Source organism: Cyprinus carpio, chromosome A17 (genome assembly GCF_018340385.1).
Source record: "Cyprinus carpio isolate SPL01 chromosome A17, ASM1834038v1, whole genome shotgun sequence".
Taxonomy (NCBI): Eukaryota; Metazoa; Chordata; class Actinopteri; order Cypriniformes; family Cyprinidae; genus Cyprinus; species Cyprinus carpio.
Window position 1 is genome coordinate 23,773,844 of NC_056588.1, and position 11,086 is coordinate 23,784,929.

The window sequence follows — 11,086 nt, forward strand, 5'->3', positions numbered from 1 at the left end:
ACTTTCTCTGTGTCCATTAGTACTTGATTTAGAGTGGGGATGCAGATCAACCAATCGTCTAGATATGGAAGAATTTTGATACCCTGTAACTGAAGAGAGCTAAGGCCTGAGACCACTCGAGTAATACTCTATGTGAATAATTTTGAATGAGAGTACCTTTAAGTATTGGTTGAGACTACTGAGGTCAGAAATGGGCCGATAACCACCCTTTTTTTTCTTTTTTCAATTATGGAGTAAAACCCATTTTGCTGTGCGCTGGGCGCTTCAAACACACTTTGAACTTCCTTCACCAATACAGGCTCCAAAAGGGCATCCTTGACAATAGTAATTTGGACCCCTGAAAAGGGAGGTGAAACTGCAGTCGGTACCCATGAGTTATCGTGGACAAACCCTTCGGGGAAGTGAGGTGGAATTCTGACTGTTTACATGAAAGCTATGTTCTTGGAAACCAGCAGGGCCACCACATCATGTCTAAATCAGGCAGGCCGTTGCAGCCTTTGAGGTGTTCTAAACCTTTGTTTAAAGGCCGGTAGGGATTGCCGCAAGCCCTTTGAGGTCTCCCTCAATGTAATGGAATGCTCAGGTCTGTCCAACATTTCCTAAGAATCTGGATGAAAGACATGACCAGGCATTACAGGTAATTTTATCAGTCTGCTCATTATGGCTGAGCCAGCCATATCTGCCTGCGACATAAGACAGCTGATGACATAACCTCACTTACATCACGTGTCTGTTGTGAATGGGCTACCAAATCAGAATCAAATAACATTTTGGAATCTTGATCTTCCACATTTTTTTTCTCTCCATTCTGTCACCAATGGAGTTTTGGTTCCTTGCCACTGTCGCCTCTGGCTTGCTTAGTTGGGGACACCTAATTTCCAGTGATATCGTTGACTTGATTGCACAGATACTATTCAATCTGAACTGAGCTGGATGATGACATAACTGAATTCAATGATGAACTGCCTTTTTGCATTATTGACACACTATTTTCCTTTTTAATACTGTACAATTGCTTTGACACAATCTGTATTGTTAAAAGCGCTACATAAATAAAGGTGACTTGACTTGACATACATTGTTTTCTGTAAGGCAGCCAGGAGAATATCCAGGGGCGGATTAAGGTGGTCAGGGGCCCCTAGGCTGCTCTTTGTGTGAGCCCCCCCCCCCCAAAAAAAAAAATATTTAGTGCCATACATGTCCATATGCATATTCGGTGTAATGTCATTTTTTAAGTGTATGTTTTAGTTTTTTTGTTGTTCCTAGGTTGATTTTTTTGTGTGGTGGACCACAACAAGACAAAAGACAATTACCACCACACCACGTAGGTAAAATGAAAAATTGAACATTACAAACAAACCACAAATACAAACAAGGCCCAGTGCTTAGAATCAACCATTTAATTATGATCAAGAAACACTGGCAGCACAACCAAAACTAACATAAACAGAGGTGTAAGTGGAAAGAATAGCAGATATTCTTATTTATTAAATACAGGCAATTGGTTGAAAAAACATTGATCAAAATTAAGATACAATTTATACAAAACGAAAACCTTTTAAAAAAGAGACTACAAAACAAAACTTAATGAAGTGGTCAGAATGTTTTACCCATGTCTCTAGACATATTGCGCATCTCATGATGTATCTTTCTCATGCTGCATGCTCACTTTCATAATCAACATTGATTAAATTAAAAAACATAATGACGTCACATATTTTCCAACCCACCCCTCAGCAGTGTTGCAACCGTCGTTGTTTAGGTACCTTAAACGCGCACGTACAGTCTCGGAGTCATCGCTGCAACCAGGAGATGAAGATAGCTGAGATCTACATCACCAGCACATCTTCGTCTCTGCCACCCCAGGGTTGTGGTGTGAACAGTGCCGTTGCTAGGAGAGCGCCTCTGCCTCGCGAGTGGATGATAGCCCTGAAGACAATGGTATACCTTTAGTGGTAATATACCTTTAGTTAAGTTATACCTTAAGAGTCTTCGTAGAGCGCTAAGAGACAGTGTTATCGGGAAACGCAGCCCAGGTATGATGCGTATGATGCGTAATGGAAATTCCAAAGCGCTCTTCTTTGGGCAGAACCATGGAGAGCGATCGCGGATAGGTCCGTCCTATGCACCGAAACTTTTTACAATGCAACAAAATATTTAAAGTGCATCAAGCTATTAAAATCTATATTATGTATACTCACAGATAATTTAACAATATATTAGTCAGTAATTTTTATTAGGTTAAACAGTGATTGGATAACGTTTTTAATTTAACGTTCACAATTTGTCTGGCCCATCCAAACTGGAAACTGGAATGATGCGCCGTGCCGTGCCTGGTTCGCGCTTAAGTAAAAAAAAAAAAATAAATAAAATAAAAAAAAAAAATTCTGGCCAATGCGAGGCCCCCTGCACACGTGGGGCCCAGACTGCAGCCTGTGCATTAATCCGTGCCAGAGAATAGCCAATACATTATCCATACGAGCTGCACGTGCAACAGTGAGAAATCAGGCAGTCAGCCTTAACACAATCCTTGCTAGGACAGCATGGATTAGCCAAGACAGGGGCTGGTCCCAAAGCTGTCCATGAGGCTATCGCCTGCTCATCTGGTGGCATATCCCTAAGTTCTGTGTCTACTGGTTAACATACATTTTTATAAATACAGATATGTGCATGGAAAACAGCAAACGCACATTTCTATGATCATTTTGTGTGTATGCAATGTTTATACATGAGGCCCTTGGTGATTCCTCACCTCTGTAGCATCTGAATGGGAGTCTCCCTATTCTGATTGATGCCCACTATCGAACAGTGAGTTAGGGCAAAAACAAACAGCACATCTTCATCTATGGCCTCTTCTCCCTGAGGCACAGATGGACAGAGGCGGATCTATGGGGTCTGGGATACAGTCTTGCCACCCCTGTTGCCACCCCATTTATAAATCAGATAATATTTTTTAAGTATATTTGATGTTCATTGAAGGCCAAGGAGACCCGCACCAAACTCCCCTCAAACAGAAATCGCCGATTTAGAATCCCCTTCCCCTCACAGTCACAATGATTTCACCCATCACCAGCACGGCAGCGACCCCCGCGAAATTTCACCAGTCAGTGGCAGCAGGGCAACCTGGCTGCTCAGTGCATCTGTCTGTAGTACGCAGTGTCTCAGAGAAGAGAGGTTGATAAGCAGTTAGCAGTGAGTTAAGAGGTAAGTTTGACACCAAGTCGAAAAAGTCCATAAGCAGACAGTTAACCCTGCAACAACCACATTGTTACGTTATTTACATCCACAATACTTTGTTGTCTCATCGAATTTTTCTATGATCGTCAGGTCAGATAAGGGTCTAACGTTAGTCTAGCTCTTTGTGTGTGTTAAAACTACTGCTGTCACAAAATTGGCATGCATCCACTTTCCCAGCATCTATGACTATCCAATTTTGAAAAATGGTTGACATGCCAAATTAAACTGAGATATCTAAGCAGTGTCATAAGCTGGTGATGCACAACTTAAATCCAAAAATAATGTTTGACTAAAAAGGTACTTCACTGAGTCTTTATTAAATCAGAGGGAAATGTTTTGACAGTCATGGTTATCATTGCAACAATCCTGCATTATAATCTTGTTTCAATCCAGATAACCTAAATCTATTGATGGCTTCTGTTGAATGACTAAATCTGTCCATATTTCCTCAAAACTCACTAGAAGACATCATTTGAGGGGTCTTTTTTTAATCTCCTGGGGAGCATGTGTCTATCCGTTACGTTTCTCTTATAGACTGTATACTTTATACACTCACTCTTTATTGGTTGATTTGTTCTTTATAAAAATAAATAGAAAAATCAATGCAATACGTTTTTTTTTTTATTGCACAGTTACATGATTTGTGGGTTTTAAGTCTGATTTTCTATTCAGTTTAATGTACTTTATTGGCATAGTTTGTGTGTAAATTCCCAGACAGCAAGCAGTGTTGGCCCAGATCCGGCCCGCGTGAAGTCCATGCAAAAATATGAAGATTCTGTATTCCCAGGTTGGGTCTGGGCTATATAAGGCTCAGGTGTGGCTCAGATTTGGGGATTCTGGTTTAAAATAAGGCTGAGATTTGTGCACAATAATAAAACCTGTTTTGGCCCAGAGGGCCAGTTAAGGGTGATTTTAGCTGAGATTCGGGCCGGTTATGACCCATGTCTGGCCCTTGTCTTTAATCCAGTTCTGGGCCACTTCAGGGCCGTCATTCTTTGCTTGCGGTACTTGGGCCAAAGGAAAAGTGATTGTTTGGCCCGGATCTGGGCCAGAAGACATTTGCTATGTGGGAATAAGTTCTATTGTATTTTGTTGCGTCGCACCGCTCGCGTCCGGTGTAGACACAATGTAAGTTAATGTGGCTTTCTGATACTGTGTTTGAATTTTCATGCCACATTTTTTTAAATTAGCGAGGGCCAAACCATTTTTTTTTTGTTTGGTTGGATGTGTGTGGCTGGCCGCCTATTGAGGAACCCTGCCTTTCACCACTGTGTTTTTCTAACAACAAATACCAGGCAACCAGACAAATACTAGACAAATACAACAACTTACTGACTGGGTGTAGACGTTTCCCTTACTTTGTTTAAATTTTTTGTAAAAAAAAAAAAAGTCTTTTTCCAATCACTTCCTAACACCCGATGTACTTGCTACATCGTTAGAAGAATGGCATCTATGCTAATGTTAGTCTGTTTCTAATTTGTTATTCCGAGGTCACCATAGCCACCAGATCCGTCTGTGTCCAGAAAGATGGTCACTGCAGTCACCCGGATCCAGTACGTATCTAGCCCAGATGGTAGATCAGCACCTTGAGATGACCTCTACAGCCCTGAATGTCAGCGGAGACTAGGACAACTAGATGAGCCCCAGAGACAAATCCCTAGTGAAGACCTTGTCTCCTAGACAGCCACCTGGACAAGACCACAGGAACCAGATGAGTCCTCTGCACAATGTGACTTTGCTACAGCCTGGAATTGAACTGCTGGTTTGGTCTGGTCAGAGACAGAGATCATCCATTGCACTAATTACACACATACAGCTGAAGGCACTGATTACACACACACACCTGAATGCAATGATTGCACACAGCTGTAACCCATCACACATTCACCATATAACAATCACTTAAGCCCTATTCGAACGGGACTAGTTTTCTAAACTACGTTTGAGTTTCGATTCTTACCACATGACGTCTGCGATTTTCATGTACCAATTCGGACGGGACTAACATCTGCGTGTTTATTACAGAGGTGGGAGGGTCTGTTTTGTGCATCTGGCGTAGGAGTGTCTCGCTGCAGCCTGCGGTGGACATCCAACCCGGCCCACATCCAAGTGTGATGTCACAGACTACGCCCATGTCAAAATACGTCACATTCTCAATCATTTTGAAACAGGAAGAAGCATCAGTAAGAAGATAATTTGTATTGTTTGCCAACCGCTAAAAAGAAGCTGTTGTTTGCCGTGTCGGTAAGTAAAGGTAAGTAATATCTTTGGTCTTTACCAAACGTTGACAACTTTAAGAACGTGTGCGTCATTTGTGTGCATGTGCATAAACAACAGTATTTTTAATTTCAACTTCACACAGGCACGTTATTGCTAGCAACAAATATACTTATGTGTGTGTGTTTGGGGGTGGGGGGTGAGATGAGTGTTTTTATGTTGGGGGGTCTATCTATCCACACACATGTATATATATATGTATGTATGTATTCGTGGCATGCATGCGTACACACACACACACACAAACACACAAATACATACATATATACATACATGTGATAGATAGACAGAGATAGATAGATAGATAGATAGATAGAAGGCACAAGTCTTAAAACATAAAAAAATCAATTATGAATCAATGTGCAATATTTTTATACCCCTTCCCCCCCCCCCCCCACATACTAACACTCATCTTACCCACTCAGACACACACACTTCATCCCTCTCACACATATGTACTTACCTGCCCCCCCCCCACACCCCCCCCCCCCCACCACCACCACACACACAAAACACTCACATACATATAACCTCTTTAATTATATACTCTGATCACAGTACCCATGTACAGTAACTTGGTTGGGCAACCGCATCATTTCATTATGTCTTGCTGGATATCTCTGTGTATGTCACAAAATTATCTTTGTATTCTTCTATGTTAACAAAAAGATCACCTAATGTTTGTTTGTCATGATTTACAGCATTCTACACATTTTCAGTCCAAGCCTGATGCAGAGCAGTTCTCCCGGGTTAAGGGGTCCCTGCTGCAGTTTTACCAGTAAAGAAAATACTTGTTACAGTTCACTTGAAGGACCACATAAGCCATGCAGTATTGCATGGAGGTATGGTGAGAGCATTTCTTTAGATATTGATTGATTTTTGTGGTTTAAAATCATAAATATGTTTATGTAGAATGATGAGGTAAATAATTTTTAGTGGACACACATACCCCCAACACGTATGTATTCTCTATTTTTAACAGGAGCGCCAAGAGGACATAAAGTGGAAGTTTGTAAGGGACATTGGTCCAGTGTGGTACAGAGTCATCGTGGGTTATTCTGTTGACAGGGCCTGCCGTTCTCCAGATGGACAGTAAAAATCAACAGAATGCCATCAAAGACTACCTGGAGGGAGAATCGGAGGATATATTAAAGCAAGGAATCTCTCTGTGTAGTCTATGTATGTATGTGCATGTCAAGAACTGTTTATCTGATCATTCAGCTGCTCAGACTTTATAATATTTGGAGCATACCTTTTGTTAAACACAACCAGTCAAAAGTTTTTGAACAGTGACATTTTTGAATGTTTTTAAAGAAATATCTTCTGCTCATCAAGCCTGCATTTATTTAATCTGAAGTACAGCAAAAAAAGTCCAATTTTAAAATATTTGTAAATATATTTTGCTATTTAAAATAACAATTTTCTATATTTCTATTAAAATGAAATCTATTCCTGTGATTTTCAAAGGTGACTTACTCCAGTCACATGATCCTTCATTCTAATATGCTGATTTGATGCTCAAAAAACATTTTATTATTATGTTAACACACTGAAGACTGGAGTAATGATGCAGACAATTCAGCTTTGATCACAGGAATAAACTGCATTTTAAAATACATTCAAATAGAAAGCAGTTCTTTTAAATTGTAAAAATATTTCACATTACTGTTTTTTTGCTGTGTTTTGGATCAAATAAATCCTGGCTTGGTGAGCAGAAGAGACTTTAAAAAATAAAATCTTACCGTTCAAAAACTGGTGGTATTATGTGTATATTATTATTATTTTTTTTTTGTAAAATTGTACATGTAATTATTTTTATAAAATAATAAATATAAAAATATGAAATGATGGATGCTTTTTTCATTCATCTTTAAGTATGTGGAGGACCTGGACATGTTTCATATCAAGTTGTGATGAACAAGGCCTGAAGGTCAATGTCATGTTACTTATATAATCTATCAATGGAATCTTTATTCAGCCTAAGTATGTGTACCCTACTGCATATGGGGAACTGTTGATTCTATCATTCAAATGTTAACACTTTATGATAAGTGGAATAAATCTTTGAAAAATTAAATGACAATTATACAATACCAACTTTTACGATAAATTTGCATACTTCTACAATACCAAAATCTAATTGTCCCCTTTAAATTTGATGCATTTCAATTTTGCCTTGGGTAGGTCAAAATCGTTTTTTTAATAAATGTGAATTTATCTCATTACATGAACAAGGTAAGGGGTAAAAGTTTTAATTGACAATAAGCCTACTTTAATCAACATAAGCGTTTTAGGAGCTGTTATGATGACAAAATCAGCTCCGTATATTAGACATATTAAACATACTAGATTTAAGTTGTGCCATTTTAGCCTAGACATCCTTTACAAAAATAAGAAAACGTGTATTAGTAAAACGAAGGACAATATTATTTTATTTAAATCCCATTAACTTCCATAAATTGTTTCAACATACTTCCGGGTTTCCAGGTACGGGGATGGGGAAATCACATGAGGAGACGTATTTGATATGGGCGTGGCTTTCGTTTATGTCACACTTGGACGTGGGCGGGGTTGTGTCGTGATGGGCGTGACTTCTGACGTCACACTTGGATGTGGGCGGGGTTGGATGTCCACCGCAGGCTGCAGCGAGCCCTACTTGCAGAGATCACGCGTTCTGTATGCGTGCATTGCATATAACGTTAGTCATTCGGATTGATTACCATTAGTATTATTACACAATAAATACTAAAAACTAAATGGCTAGTATAGCAAAACCATGTTAATGTGTGGTTACTTTAGGTTAATTTTTTTTTTTTTTTTTTTTTTGTAGTAGGCTAAACCCATGCTTAATTTTCATAAAGGTAAATCTGTAATTAAAACATTATGTAACTGAGTGCATAAATGAATGTGAGTAATCTTACCTGATGCTGATATTTAGCCAGTATTAACAGTTTACGTGATCTGGCTCTTGATTTTATTTATTTATTTATTTATTATTATTATTATTTCTTTGCCGGGAAGCAAATATATCAAACATGCGCGCGGTAAGAGCATCTACGGTAATTCACGTTGGCCAAAACAGACAAGAAAACGCGTGCTACATTTTCCGTAATTAATCGTAGGGGGTCTATAAATAACTACACATTTTCCGTAATTAATCGTGACTAAATAATTACTAATATATTGTCGTCATTTCACACTGAACCTCCAAATGAATGTAGAAACAACATAAAGATGTTATTTGAAATATTTAATGACATCTCTTTTTAAAGTATTTTTTTATAATACTGCTGAGGATGTCTCTATTATATGAATTTTAGCCTATATTTATAGTTTTTTTATTTTTAAGTATTTTTTTAAAGTGTTATTTTTTAACATTTATCTAGGCTCTAAAAAATATCAACTTTTAATTTAACTGAATGCAAAACAATCTTCACATAAACTATTAATTGTATATGCATAAACTATATAGATTAATCTTTTTTTTTCAAGCAACAAAAGTTAATCAGCGACTAGAACAGTAGAGTGAGTTCTCTTTTTCATTTCCGTGATTTCCATCAATGACAGACTTAAGCAAGTTTCACTTTAAAAGCAACCCTGTCTCTTTAAAATCTGATGTGCATGAGATATTTCTGACACATATTAGGTTTTCTCCCAGCTCCTTACGATTATTTTGGACTTTATAACTCATTTAAGGCCGTGTTTAAAAAATCACTTGCCAAAACTGTGTATTTATAGTATTTTGACATAATTTTGTGTTTTTGTCATTTAAAGTGCTACTGGCATGCTTGTCTGAAGCTGCTAGCCAGCATATATGTTCAGCCGAACGCGCAGACTTTCAAACTATACTGCATTTGATATTCACCTTCATCCAGTCTTCGCTATTTCTGCGTTATGACCGATAACACTGTCTTTATACTCGTTTTAAACTAGAGTTGTGGATATCTCATAACTCCCTCTTACAAGCTCTTGTCAACGCCGCCATCTATTGATGTTGCGTTCTCCGGTAGATTGTAGTTGCCAGATTTATATATATATCAAATAGCATGTTATTGGAGTCGCTTCAACCCGCGGATATGAAAAACAACCCTTGGCAGCATTGTTAAAGTAGCCAATTTTGGCACTGTTGCGTCTCTTCCTTTTCTTTTCCGGCTGGCCCGGGAGAGAGTTGCCACCTTGTGGACAAACTAACTTAATTAGTGCAAACACAATTCAAGGCATATATATGCGATCTGCACGTACTCATCTTTGCACCCAAGACTGACTCAGAAAGCAATAGTTTATTAATAAGTAATTAAAATGTCTTCTTTTCCCCCGACATGTTCATAATCACTTTGCCGGTGCTTTGAGGCAATTGCTTATGAGCGAGCCTGAGCGCGGTCTGCCTATATATTAAAGGACGACTTAGTATATTATTAACAATTTAATATAAAGTGCGACTTTAAAAATCTTTAGTCAATGGCAGGCCTACTAAGCACAAGGAAAGCGCTCCATTTTTTAAAAAAAAAATGCTATAATGACATTACGAAAAGCGCGATAGCTGCAAATCATGTCTTGCACGAGTTATCCATGTGTAAGGAGTCATGCTTTTTTTTTTTGTTTTTGTTTCTTTTTTATTATCATCTCAACTGTTAAATACAATAGGCTACAACACGTATGTAACTGATTCCAGGAAAAACATCTGTGGGTGTGCTATGGGCGTGATTTTGTCTTTCTTGGGGGTGCACCTGCTATCCCCTCCTTAGCGCCGCCCATGCTGTCGCCTCTGGCTTGCTTAGTTGGGGACACTTAATATCCAGCGATATCTGCTTGATTGCACAGAAACGATTTAAACTGAACTGAGTTGGATGATAACATCACTGAATTCAATGATGAACTTCCTGAGTGTTTACTATTGTCATTTTGCATTATTGACACACTATTTTCGTATTTAATACTGTAAAGTGCTTTGACACAATCTGTAGTGTTAAAAGCACTATATAAATAAAGGTGACTTGACTTGAACAGCTTGTAAAGAAACCTAAAACACAAGACCTACCCTGATTTTCTAGGCTGTCTATGAATGCCTGAAGGCTGATTCTTATGCGAAGGACTTGGGATGTTTTTGCTGGGAAAATCAGAAGGATGTCACGGTTACGAGCACTTCCATCAGCCTCACTCCCATTCAGTGATACATGGAACAAATGCTTATGTAATGTTCAGTTAATGCCAAGAAAGCTATTCTTTACTGCAAATGTGTCATACAAAGAAAACAGATTAATTCAAAGTAGTCTCAGATAGCCAGATCTATATAGTCTACACTCAAATATACTTTATAATCAAACAGCCATAAAAGTGTAATTTTATTGACCCCATCCGTCATAAGCTGGTGAAACATACACATCGCTAAGATCAGATTCTTAGCTACTTTCTTACCGCTGTCATTATTGTTTGGTCCTCATATTTACATCTAAATGTCGCTCTTAACAGTGTGGATGGCATTTGGATGTACAGTATATCGCTGCAAAGGTATTTCCAACTTCTCTTAACTTCTAAGAGTGAAAAAGGATCAGATTTTCATTATGAGTAATGG